General features: G+C 35.2%; 1 gene segment (V, D, J or C); it reads right to left on the minus strand.

The window, feature by feature from the left end:
- Nucleotides 1-11293: 11293 nt before the first annotated feature.
- Nucleotides 11294-12978, minus strand: LOC308389669 (Ig lambda-3 chain C region-like). The segment is given in 2 exons: nucleotides 12942-12978; nucleotides 11294-11610 (listed from the first exon to the last, which is right to left on the minus strand).
- Between the last annotated feature and the right edge of the window lie 1235 nt (nucleotides 12979-14213).

A 14213-nucleotide genomic window follows, 5' to 3' on the forward strand; every position in this document is an offset into this window, starting at 1 on the left:
CATCAGTGGAGTTCAGCCTGAAGATGCAGCAGTTTACTACTGTAAGAGTGTGCATAGCGGTGGGGTGTTCACACAGTGATTTGTAGTCATACAAAAACCTCCCTCAGTCAGATGGCAGAGACACTGAGCTGTTATAGCATGAACTGAGTACAGCTGCTGAAGAGGAAGAAACTGTGACACAGACCACTGAACACAGATAGATTTGTTTTGGGGTGACTTTAGAAAGGAATAAAAAAAAATCCACAAAGTTACTTTGTCATTGCATTTCCAACTATTTACATGAAGAGTTGGCAAATTATACAAACAGATCAGATTTTTCTTTATATTTATATTCCCATTAAGCTTCTTGATGATTATAAAGCAAAATGATCTGATTTTTTAATACTGTATGAACTCACGTGTATAAACAAAACAAAACAAAACAAAAACAAGAACAATTTCCTCAACAGTCAAACTATTGACTCTCCACAACACGTTGGTTGAGACCATACGATTTCTACTGATTTATATCAAAGACCAAAAACATTATTAGCAATAATAATCACATTAATTAAAAAAACTGGTAGCTTCATTTACAGTGCATAAATGTGTTAACATAGCTAAATTAAACCTTGCAAACTATACGTTTTTTTAGACTTTACCTGAAATTAGAAACTAATCAGCCAAGCCGTTAAAGATGACTGATGAAGTGAATAAAATTGGTCACCTTTCATGACCTGAAATACAGCCCAGGGAAATCACAGTATACGTGTCAGAGATAATTATACCACAAACTGAATTGGTTGTATAACTATAAAGCAAGGCTGTTGCTAGGATCTTGAAATCTCCGTGCTTCACAAAGGTTTAATTCACAGAATGATCCTGAAATTAAAAAAAAAATCAGTGCAATTTCATGTCTTGGGAGCTTGGAAAGAAAGTCACTGGACTTCTGTAAGTTTGTTGAAGATGAGTTTCCTCTCATCAAAGAAGCTTCTTCAGTTCTAAAACCAAATGGTGGAGAGCCCCAGGTATTTACACCCTAGTGGGAGTTGTCACTTAAAAGGTCATGACCCACTATTGATCATGTGCCTCATCCTTTTGCCAGTTAATAGAATTATCCAAAATGTCAATATTTTTTCTAATATGACATTTGCCATATTTCCAGTCTTCTTTTTTTTAAAATCTAATATTTTTTTCCTCAAGTGTATTAAGTCATAAGATCAAATGTGTGTTAATAACAGTTAATGTTCATAAGATTATTTTTGCAACATTAAAATGGTAAAAATTGACCACCTTCCCATTGATACTTTTACCCCTAAAATAAAAGTTCAGTCATTAATTCTAATGCTTATAATCTTAGAGTCATGAAGCTACAGTGCATGACAATACATTTACATTTAATAGAATTCGATGTATCATATAAAAACCAGTGAACATTAGTGAATGTTTCAGAAAGATATAGGGACTCAAAATGGGCACTACCAAGACCACTAATGAACTGAAGTACAAACAAATTCAGGTATGAAAATATTGATAAATCACAGATTGGCAGATGGAACATTCATATACGCATTATTTGTGTTTAAACAACTATTAGTAAATATGGTCCAGTGACACTATACATTCTTTTAATGGCAGGAAAGAAATCTGCCACATTGTGTTCTAGCTGGTACAAGGAGATATGATCATGAAAATATGCACTTTTCACAGCAGATGGCATTTCAGTGATTATTTTAACATGTATCATTCCTTTCATTTAGATGAGATAATTTCAGGATCCTGGAAGTCTGCAGAACTAACTTCTGAGGAATTCTGGTATAAAATGATAAAGTTAACCCTGTAAAGCCTGAACCACGAAACAATTGCCAGAAAATTCTAATTTGCTTATTTATTTTTGAAAATGGAGTGGTTATTGAATCTTCTGACAAAATAAGTAAATAAATATGTATTTTCCAACAAGTGTTGTTACATTTGGTCATTGCTTGAAGATATATTGTGCAATTTGTTTAGTTTTTTTTTTTTTGGGGGGGGGGGGGGGGGGGGGATCACTCCGATGACGTAGCGATCTCAAAAACCCTAAAAAACCTGTGTATCAAATAGGATATTTTTGCCATTAGAGGGTAAAGGCTTGCTCAAATCATGTGATTTGTGAGTAGATGTCATAATACAGATGGAAACCAAAAAAAATACTGATATCAGAAATCTTGCCTTTGACTACAGCTTCTGTGTCTTTATATTGAGATATCAGTTTATACTGCTTAGGGTCCTTCTGCTTGGCATAATGGTTGTCACACTCATGGCTAACTAAGGTAAAACTGAGACATCACTAGTAAAATTTATCTCACTGTGCTTTATTATCACATGCACCTCAATAAGGAGACATCATTTTGAAGGAACTGAACATGATTTATTGAAATACAGCTATTTAGCAATTACGCCCCATAGTGCTATGTAGAACAGGAAGTAGAACAGGACCCCTGGAGTCTAGACGCTGGTGGTGGAGATGAAGCAGGTGGAGATAAGGGTGAGGAGCTCGATCTGGCCAGAATGAGGTAGGGATGGGGAAGAGGCAGGAAGTAACAATGAGAGTCTCAAAGGCTGAATGACAGAAAAGCAGTGCGATTTAAAGATCATCACACAGAGGCTGACTGGTTTGCAGAAGGGGGACAAGAAAATGACTGGAGCAGAGTGATGAATACAGAGTTAATTTAGACAGCAAGGGAAAAGTGAAAGTGTTGCAAGGAATAGAGAAGCCTGACACCCAGTAACGATGAAAGATGAGTGAATCTTGATCTTCCTGCATAGATTAATTCTAGGAATATTCAGGTCTTTTGCTTGTCTTTTTTTGTGAATGAAACGTTTTCATTTTTTTTTAATTGGAAGAAAAATGTTCTGAAGTTCTACGTTTCAGCCCTCTGGTGGTAGTTGGAGGTGTAGCAGGTTTCTTTTGTATATTTTGTATTTTGTGTAATGTTCGGTATTTTGAACAGCTCTTACTATGCATATGATTGTTTTATTGGTAAAATGAACACAACAAAAGAGGATTTCTATTTTTTTTTCCAGATTCTTTTTAAAAAATTCATCTTTGGTTTCCTGAACTATGCAATCTGCACTCAAAAATCACAATATAATGATAACCCTTAGACACATAGTATTATGAAATTTGTTTTAGGTGGCTGGAGTAACAGATGAGACTGTTTCAATTTCCAGAAACTTTAGACAATCACTGCAAACACTGAAACTTGTTGATGTGTTTACTCAACAAGTTGACACAATTCCTTAGGACACAGTAATATACATCATTATGTGTTTTTTAACCAGAACACCTGCTCCAGTTAGAAATATGTGAGACTGAAAAGAATAATTTCTGGCACTGAATAAAATTTAGACATGATGTAAATTATAATTAAAGTATGGCCTCAGAGATTTGGATCTCAATTAATGAGATCCATGGATAAACTGTTATGTTAAGTGACTGTCCCACTTCAAACAAAGTGACAGTTTTTGGCTACTCGGAGGTGAAAAATGACCATAAAAGGATGCAATAAAAAGAGGTATAAAACAGGAAAAAATGACTACAAAACACTACAAACAAATATGAGGTGTGGAAAAAAAAACACCAAAAGGAAATTGTCATGTTAAGCAATGCAAAATACTGTAAAATAATGTATGTAGATGCAAAATTGCAAAGAAACACAAACTCTCGACAAAGATCATTATAGCAATTATTATTATTTTTAATATAGATCACTAGAAAGAGGCAGGGCATATTTTTTTAAGCCACTCCTGTAATTTTGTGTCTCTTTCAGAGTCGCTCCGATGTCCAGTTTGCTTTTTGTATCAATTTGGTGGATTTAATTTTATGTGTATTCTCTTTTTATGACAGAAGAGGGCGCTATTTGTTTTCATATAAACAGAGGGGTATAATTTCCCATTCAGACTCTCCAGGTGCAGGTGTGTTCACTGACCCATGCTGTAATTTGAATATTTGCTATATATTCCATATTATCATCCCAGAAAAATTTTTTTTTGAAAAAAAGTTTTTATTATGCGATGATAAAAAAAATCTTAAAAAATATATATTTTAAATATTTTACCGGACTGACAGCTAACCTAGCTCTGATTCTGACACACAATTATCAACGTCTATAAAACAAGGCGATACCGTCTCTCCGATCTGTACAGTCAGCACAGGTACCTGTAAAGAAATCAGCTCAAACCTGTTGGGTTTTCATAGATTTATGCTATCATGAGTTGTGTAGAACTGAACATCTTTCAGCACATAGAAAAAAGATAATATTACATCAGTTTAATATACCTTCCTTTTAATTGATGTTCATGTATTTACATTTAAATATAGATTTGGTTTGTCAGAATGAGCAAAATGGACCAACCAGTATCTGGCGACCAACTAATATGGGCCCTGTTAATGAGACAAATATAATGGAAAGGTTGAATGAGCCTCTCCTCACATGACCTCTGTGTTTTCTGTTTCATTGGGAGAGGTGGGTGGTTTCCTCCTACAGTGTGTTTTGCACACTTTCATGCATCACTGCTCCTCACAGTTTAAGTTCTGCTGTCACACATGCTCTCATTCACTTCCACTGAAAACTGAGTCAGGATGGTGTTTCCAATGTTGGTGGTTCTTTTGTTAGGCTTTCTGAGTCAGGGTGAGAGTTTTGAAAACATTTCTGACATATAAAACAAATTTTATGTTTGGTGACATGTTATCTGCTCCTTCTGTGTACATTGAGTTTGAGAGTTTAAAATGCCTTACTGATGTTTACTATTTGAAAGTTAAAAGATTCTGTTAAAGTCTTTGTTTTATTTCTTCATTTCAGAGTCATTTGCCAATAACTTTCTGACTCAGACTGATGAAGCCAAGTCTGTCAGTCTTGGTGGGACCGTGACCATCAGCGCAACAGGGAGTTCAAATATAGGTCCTGATCTCAGTTGGTACCTTCAGAAACCTGGACAGCCTCCCAAACTCCTTATATACAGAGCATCAACTCGCTCCTCAGGAGCTCCGTCACGATTCAGTGGCAGCAGATCTGATTCTCAGTACACTTTAACCATCAGTGGTGTTCAGGCTGAAGATGCTGGAGATTATTATTGTCTGGGTGCCCATGGTGGAGCATTCACACAGTGATATATAGCTGTACAAAAACCTCCTTCAGCAAGACTGAAGGCTGCAGGTGCAGATAGCTGGTGCAGAGGCTGTGATGAAAGTTACTGGCCCAGTGAACACAAAAAGAGCACAAACACAAGAACATACTAACATACTAAAAGCTTAAACATGCTGATTTAACTCTGCTAAAAAACAGTAAATGTAGTTTTCTTCTTGAACTGATCAACTAATAGAATAGAAACATATTATTTACTGTTACAAAATACACTAAATCACAGCTAAATCACAACAGTTGCCTCAGAGAGCTTTATATTGTAAGGAAAGGGCCTACAATAATACAGAATAGACAAAACTAAAACATGTTATGTTACTGAAACAATAAATAACGGGTTATAACCATGACTGTGTGATAGATTGGTGGTCAGTTACTGAAAGGATCTTCATTGAAGTGGCACTACAGTCTTAAAAATCTGTAGTACATTGTATTTTCTTCTCTACATTTTGCACTGCACACAATAAGGTAACATAATAATAAGATGTTCTAACAGTTTTTAAAATAGAGTTCTCACATTTAAGATAGATACATAGACTAAGTCACAAAGTGTTCCACATTTACAATATAATGCAAATGTAAAAAAAGAACTTCACATATCACACAAACAAGGTACCCGTACATTATACATGTATTTACAATACATGTATTTTTCAGTTAAACATTTAATATAAAACATATATTTACTTTTATTTGAAATTGATCTTGATTATGTTTCCTGTCACAGGGAAACATACCAAAATGGCATAAAACAATATAAGGAAATGCAAATAAGCAAATTAATAACCAAATAAGCCAAAGTATAAAAACACTCTATAAAGAAATACATTGAATGCAAAAGTCACAAAATGGCAACTGAGACACAGACAGACAAAACATGTATAAAAACCTCGACAGAAATGAATTAAAGAAAATTACAATTGGCCAGAAGGAGACAAAGAAAATGTGTTTTTTCATCGATGTCCAGTCTGCTTTTTGGATCTGTGTATCAGAGTCAATTTTATATGTATTCTCTTATTTTGACATAAGAGGGCACTATTTGTACAGCAGCAATGTACAATTTCCACCCAGACTCCATTGGTGCAGGTGTGTGCTCACTGACCCATGCATTAATTTGAATATCTGTCGCACACCCTGGATGCAAAATAGTTTTCTATAGTTTCAGTATGATACAGAATTTTTTTCCCTTCTGTAAAATGACAGTTTTTAATGTTTTGCTGGGTGGACCGCTGTCTTTAAGTCTATAAGGCCGTCTCTCTGAGCTGTACAGCCAGCACAGAAATCTGTAATTACCTCAACTCTGAACTTATGAAGATCTAAATTACTGCTGTGTTGAAACATATGTGTGAGAACAAGCACATTAGTTATACTAATATCAAATTAAACTATGTGAAATCTTAAACTGATGTGTTGCAGCGATGATCTCTCGGAGGAGATTAGAGACAACACTGTTCCATAGAAACTCCCTGATACTCATTAACGGGTAGTGAAATTGACATTTGCGCTCCTTTTTTCAGCTTCACACTTCAGTTATGCAAACAGTTTCCTTCTGCAGAAACAAACATTGTTCTTAGAATCTATAGTTCCAAAGCAAAAGGTAAAATAAACTCCAGAATACGGATTTTTTCCTTTGGATTAGATTAGTTTCATACCATAGACAGAGACTTGACTTTATAAGTAAACATGCAGTAACATATACAACCTGCTAGATTAGTAGTTAGTATGTTAAAACAAAACAAGTTTTACCTCACAGACTGAGGATCTGGTCTTCTTGAGCTTCAATAATTATTATCTAATGAGTTTAAAATCAAAAAGCTCTGTGAGGTCTGAGCAAAAATGCCAGCATCATCATGTTAAAGCAATAATAATGCAGTTATTTTCAGGAACTCAAAATGCATCTGAAACTGCAGAGTGTGTTATAAAAAAAATATAAAATATTAAAATATGTTACTCATTCTTTCTCAGTAAAATTTGAGGTCAAAAAAGGTGGTTCTTTTGTTAGTTAGTTTTTATTTTTTTCTTCATTTCAGGCTCATTTGCCAATAACTTTTTGACTCAGACTGATGAAGCCAAGCAACATTTCAAGCAAGATGTGCTGCTTTTTCCCTCATTTATTTTTGTTGATAAATGAATGATTTGTTTTCTAAGCTATTACCACTCAATTACCTGTGGTAGTTCCATGTAATAAGCATGCAAAATGCAAAGCTGCCCGTTTCTATATATTAACATATTATTAACCTATTAAAAAACTTAATTGAATGAACTGGAAAAACATATGCAGAATCATAATAATTAAAATTGAATGAAGACTACACATGAATACATTAGATTCACATATGCGTGTAGAGGATACTCTTTCACAGCATAATTAATATCTAGATGACAATACATAAAATGGTAAAAATATTTCAGGTAGGAAAGAAAGTAGAACACATTCAAAATGTTCAATAAACAAAAATAAGATATATAAATTTCCTTCAGTGTGTTGAGAGCAGAGAAATGATTTCCATAGAGAGGAGGCTTTGCATCATCAGCTGATCCTCCAGAGAACTGAGAAGGTTTATAGTCCTGTGACTTCAACACTGCAGGACTCACATCTGTCAGTCAACACAGCAGAAAGCACAACCACCATGACTCTCATCACCATCCTCATCTGGACGCTGACCTGCTGCTGTTTTACAGGTTCATTCACTCAGCAACATTTCAAACATGATGTGCTGCTTTTTCTCTCATTGATTTCTGCTGATAAATGAATGATTTGTTTTTGTCTGCAGGATGCAGCGGTCAGGTGACTGTGACTCAACCTACAGTACTGACATCTGCTCCTGAATCCACTGTGACTCTGACCTGTAGGACCAGCCAAGCTGTTCAGAGATGGTCTGATGGTGACGCCATGTTCTGGTATCAACAGAAATCTGGACAGACTCCAAAGCTCATAATAAAATTTGTGAAAACACTTCATTCAGGAACGCCAACTCGATTTAGTGGCAGTGGAAGCAGCTCTGACTTCTCTATGACCATCAGTGGAGTTCAGGCTGACGATGCAGCAGTTTACTACTGTCAGAGTCAACATAACATAAACAGTGTTTGGGTGTTCACACAGTGATTTGTAGTCGTACAAAAACCTCCCTCAGTCAGACTGCAGAGAAACTGAGCTGTTACAGCAGGAACTGACTGCAGAGGAAGAGACTCTGACACAGACCACTGAACACAGGCCTCACAGTAACTTCACTGAGCAATAAACACATTCAAGGCCATTTTAACATAAGGATTTAAATAAATAAACAATTACGTTTATAATAAAAACATAACAACTAATTTTAGTTAGGTTTCCTGACTGTAGTCACAGCAAGAGTAGTCGTTCATATGAACAAATGAAATATATTTTCTTTACCTTTGTATTCATAGCAAGTTTGTTCATCATGACATTTAAAAACAACAAAAACCAACTGCCAGTTTCAAGTTTTTTACTACTGTGTTATGTCACATCATTTTCATACAATTCCTCACCATTTTCAAGCTATTGACACTCTACCAGGAGAAATTCAAATTCAGGAGAAATCAACTGAAATCATCTAGTAGGTAGTTTTAATTGTAAATAATAAATTTAACCCATTGTGCTTGTCATTAACTAAGAACACCCCCGCCCTCCCCCCCGACAAACAAAACCTAAGATATCATAAAGCGAATTTGTGGTTATTGCAAAACGTTTGTGCTATGCTGACAAACATGAGTCAACCAGAGATTAAAGTGAAATTTTGAAGGAGGGGGAGCCCTAAGAGTGGGTGTTGAGGTGCAGTGTGGGGAAAATAATTACTTAGAAATAATTCACATCATAATTTGTGTTGTGAGCTCCAGTAAATTGCCTTTGCTTGTGTGTATGTGTGTGTAGCTGTGGTCAGCTGACCTGAACAAAATGTAAGTAGAGAGCCATATGACTGATTTCCAACAATGCAGAGACTATAAATATAATATAATAGAGAACTTTGCGAGGGCACTTTTATTAATAAATGGCGTTAGTAGTGGGATAATAAGGCAGAAAAAGAAAATAATAATATGTTAATTTCTAAGCTATTACCACTCAATTACCTGTGGTAGTTTCTGTGTAATAAGCATGCAAAATACAAAGCTGCCTGTTTCTATATAATATCATATTAATAACCTATTTGAAAACATTTCCTGGTAGTTGCAGCAGGAAATAAACAGAAATAAGAAAAAAGCAGAGCTGCAAAATGCAAAACTGCTTGTTTGTATTTATTAACACATTAATAACAACGTTAATACTGTTTTATAACAAACTTACAGAAGAGCAATGACTACCAGGAAACACATGTGATGTTTTCTGTGTAATAATCTGTAATTTAATACCATGGTAATGATAACTCATTAAATCAAGCACCACCCAGACTTCACAGGTGCAGGTGTTCTCACTGACCCATGCTATAATTTGAATATGTATCGTGCATCCAGTTATGTGAAATTTTTCAATTTTTAACAAGACTGGTATGCACAATAGTAATATTGTTTTATCCCTGTCACACTGAATGTTTTGTCATCAAAGTAACTGCAACACACTCTGGTGGACATAATATAACAAATTGACTAAAATGAGCTTTTTGGACGTAATTGGAAGGGAACTCACCGCATCACTGGAGTTAGAAGACTAACCTAACAGTATGCTCATGGGTAAAAGAGCAACCAACAAACAATCTAAGCAACAAAAAACAAACAGAAAAACAATTAAACTAAAACAAACAAAAAAACCCAAACAAACCAAAACAAAATAATTTCTTTTATTTTTGGAAAGATCCAATTCACCTGTACATGGTTTAAAAATATCAAATACCTGGTTTCTGTGGAGTAAACCCTTCATCACAGGGTTTTACAGGAGCTGTGCAGGACTAAATTATTCAAACAACAAACTAATATTAGATAAGTTTACAATTTAAAAGCTTTAAAACACTATGTATAAGTTTCTTTTTTGAAATGCATGTAAAATGAAAAGGTTGAATGATCCTCTCCTCAGCTGACCTCCTAAAATGGGTTTTGCACACTTTCATGCATCACTTCTCCTTTAAGTTCTGCTGTCACACATGCTCTCATACACTTTCATTGAAAACTGAGTCAGGATGGTGTTTCCAATGTTGGTGGTTCTTTTGTTAGGCTTTCTGAGTAAGGGTGAGAGATTCTTACATTTAAGACACAGACTGTTTTATATTTGATGAAATTTTCTTTGTTCTTTTTATGTTTGTGTCTAAAAAACAAACTTGTCATTTTATTCTTCGTTTCAGAGTCATTTGCCAATAATTTTCTGACTCAGACTGATGAAGTCAAGTCTGTCAGTCTTGGTGGGACTGTGACCATCAGTGCTACAGGGAGTTCAAACATTGGTGCTGATCTCAGTTGGTACCTTCAGAAAACTGGAGAGAGTCCCAAACTTCTTATATACGGAGCATCAAGTCTCTCTTCAGGAACTCCGTCTCGATTCAGTGGCAGTAGATCTGGTTCTCAGTACACTTTAACCATCAGTGGGTTTCAGTCTGAAGATGTTGGAGATTGTTGCTATTTGGGCTGTCGTTGTAGTCGGATGTTTAAACAGTGATTTATAGCAGTACAAGAACCTCCTTCAGTCTGGTTAAAGGCTGCAGGTGCAGTGTGCTGGACTGTGATGAGAATAACTAATCCACTAACACAAGAATCATCAACCACAAACGCACTGAATAAAACTAAAACTAAAGAAGTATACAACTACGTTTATAATGATTCAACCTTTATATTTATCATTAAATATGAGCAAAAGTTCATGAGCACGTCTTTTTTTAAGTGTAATGACAGAAACTGATGTTTATGTATTTAGTTACCTTCATAAATGGCATTTTTTATAAAAGTTATAAATGATCATAGATATAGAATAAAAGGTTAAAACATTAGTGATTTTTCATGAACTGGGATTTTATTTTGTGATGCAGACTTGTTTTTTATAGCATGATTTCAAAGCACAACATGAACAAGCAAATGAAATCTGCATGCATAACAATAGAGAGTCAAATGTTTGCAGAAAAATATGAACAAACAAAACCTGTAGCTTCATCAAACACATCATGCAGACAGGAAGTGTTGCTGAAGCTCTACTCTTAGCAGTGGTCAGGGTCCAGGGTTTGAGTGACGGGGCTCTGTCCACTCAGACTGGCCTCACAGCTCACTGAGCCCGCCTTCCTCCACTGGTCTGCGGAGAGGCTCAGGGTGCTGCTCCAGCTGTAGCGGCCGTCTGTCCCCAAGACCTCCAGGCTGGTTGAAACCCCTGAGGATGTGCTGGTGCTCCCCACCTTCCAGCCCACATTCCAGTTTGAGGGGAAACCCCCGGTTGCCAAACACACCACAGTGGCACTACTCTGTTTGTCTTCCTCTTTGGAGGGAGGGAGGACTGTGAGGGTGGGCCTCACCACACCCGCTGGAGGAGAAAAGGTTGAAGATAACCGAAAAATGAGATACAAAGGTGTAAACATGGGAATAAATATATTGTCAGTGATTATTTTTTTATGAGGTGTTACAGTTAATAACTTGACCCTGTGATCATTTTCTTGTTTAAAACTTTTTGTTCTTTTTTGACCGCAAAGCTCAAGCACTCATGAGAATACAGTTAAAACTTCACATCTGTTTCTTTCACTTCCTTTAAACTTAATTTAAAATTGATCAACCATGAACAAAAAAGATCTAAAGTATTTTTTTTTGCTAACAGAAGTTCACAAAACACCAGTCAATATTTGTTTTTATTTTAAAATTCATAAGTAAAAATACATTTTAAATCAAAGTGAGCTAAAACAAAGTGAGCTGAAACACATTTTAATATTGTAACCAGATAATATATAACGAAGCAAAAATTACCAAAAAGAACATTAAAAAATCTTTTTAAAAAAAATTCACTTCTTTCACAGACTGAATGAATTTTGATTGAAGAGAAGTTTCTTCCAAAATTGTGACATCAATTTAATAATAATCACTGAATTTGAACACAATTCTGTTTAGTAGATTTATTTATTTTTAAAAAAGCTTAATAAATACCACATTTTTCAAAATTAGAAATTTCTGGTACTTACAGCCAACGATGAGTTTGGTTCCTCCACCAAAAGTCCACCACAGTGATACAAACTGATTAAGTGGCCGTACAAAAACCTCCTGCACTCTGAACAAACCTCTAACCACTGAAAATGAACCTTTTTGTCATGTAAAACATCACAGTACAACTGATTAAATACAGATGATTTAACTAAAGTGATTTAAAATTATTTAATGAATTTAAGTCATGATTATCTTAATTGTATTTTTAGTATTAAGAACTGAAAGATAAAACTTAACTTTCACATTACACATATGTATTTAAAAAACACACAGAAAACTGTTTTAACACAGCAACCAGAAAGGCTTCAAAAAATAATGTATTATGAGACTATGACAATATACTTAACAAATATACAGGTATACTGTATTTGTTAATAGCAGAATGAAAAAGTAAGCATACAAACCAGAGTGCCATTTTAATCCAGGTGTACAAAGTATGTAATAATGTTTCCAAATATATGGTATATATGTTCCTCTGTTCTATAAAATCGTTAATGTATTAGTTCAAACAATTTTTCTTTTGATTTTGTGTCACAAAGTTTCCTTCAGTATGTTGAGAGCAGAGAAATGATTTCCATAGAGAGGAGGCTTTGCATCATCAGCTGATCCTCCAGAGAACTGAGAAGGTTTATAGTCCTGTGACTTCAACACTGCAGGACTCACATCTGTCAGTCAACACAGCAGAAAGCACAACCACCATGACTCTCATCACCATCCTCATCTGGACGCTGACCTGCTGCTGTTTTACAGGTTCATTCACTCAGCAACATTTCAAACATGATGTGCTGCTTTTTCTCTCATTGATTTCTGCTGATAAATGAATGATTTGTTTTTGTCTGCAGGATGCAGCGGTCAGGTGACTGTGACTCAACCTCCAGTACTGACATCTGCTCCTGGATCCACTGTCACTCTGACCTGTAGGACCAGCCAAGATGTTTACAGAGATTCTGATGATGATGATGCTATGTACTGGTATCAACAGAAATCTGGACAGACTCCAAAGCTCCTAATAAAATATGTAAAAACGCTTCAGTCAGGAACACCAACTCGATTTAGTGGCAGTGGAAGCAGCTCTGACTTCTCTATGACCATCAGTGGAGTTCAGGCTGAAGATGCAGCAGTTTATTATTGTAAGAGTCAACATTACATAAACAGTGCTTGGGTGTTCACACAGTGATTTGTAGTCGTACAAAAACCTCCCTCAGTCAGACTGCAGAGACACTGAGCTGTTACAGCAGGAACTGACTGCAGCTGCTGAAGAGGAAGAAACTCTGAAAAAGACCAGTGAACACAGAGCTGACAGTAACCTCACCAAGCACTAAATCTCACACAGATAGATTTGTTTGGGGGTGTTTTTAGAAAAAGGAATAAAAAAAATCCACAAAGTTACTTTGTCATTGCATTTCCAACTGTATTTATATGAAGAGTTGTCAAATTATACAAACAGATCAGATGTTTCTTTATATTTATATTCCCATTAAGCTTCTTGATGATTATAAAACAAAATGATCCGAGTTTTTAAATACTGTATGATCCCACATCTATAATGATTTAAAAACAAACAAACAAAACAAAACAGAAAGAAGAGCAATTTCTTCAGCAGTCACACTATTGATTCTCCACAAAACGTTGGTTGAAACAGTATGATTTCTACTGATTTATATCAAAGACCAAAAACATTATTAGCAATAATAATCACATGAATAAAAAAAACTGGTGGCTTCATTTACAGTGCATAAGGAAAGTATCTACAGTACTTTAATTGTTCTGTAATGTGTCACATTACAGCCTTATTCCAAAGCTGAATTAAGTCTTCGATGTTAAAATTCTACACAAAACACTCCATTATAACAAAATGACAAAATGTATACTTGCAATTCTTACTAATTTATTATAAAAAAAGAAACGGCCTTTACCATGACACTCAAAATTTAG

The sequence above is a fragment of the Rhamphochromis sp. 'chilingali' genome (genome assembly GCF_963969265.1).
Source record: "Rhamphochromis sp. 'chilingali' genome assembly, chromosome: 21".
Classification (NCBI taxonomy): Eukaryota; Metazoa; Chordata; class Actinopteri; order Cichliformes; family Cichlidae; genus Rhamphochromis; species Rhamphochromis sp. 'chilingali'.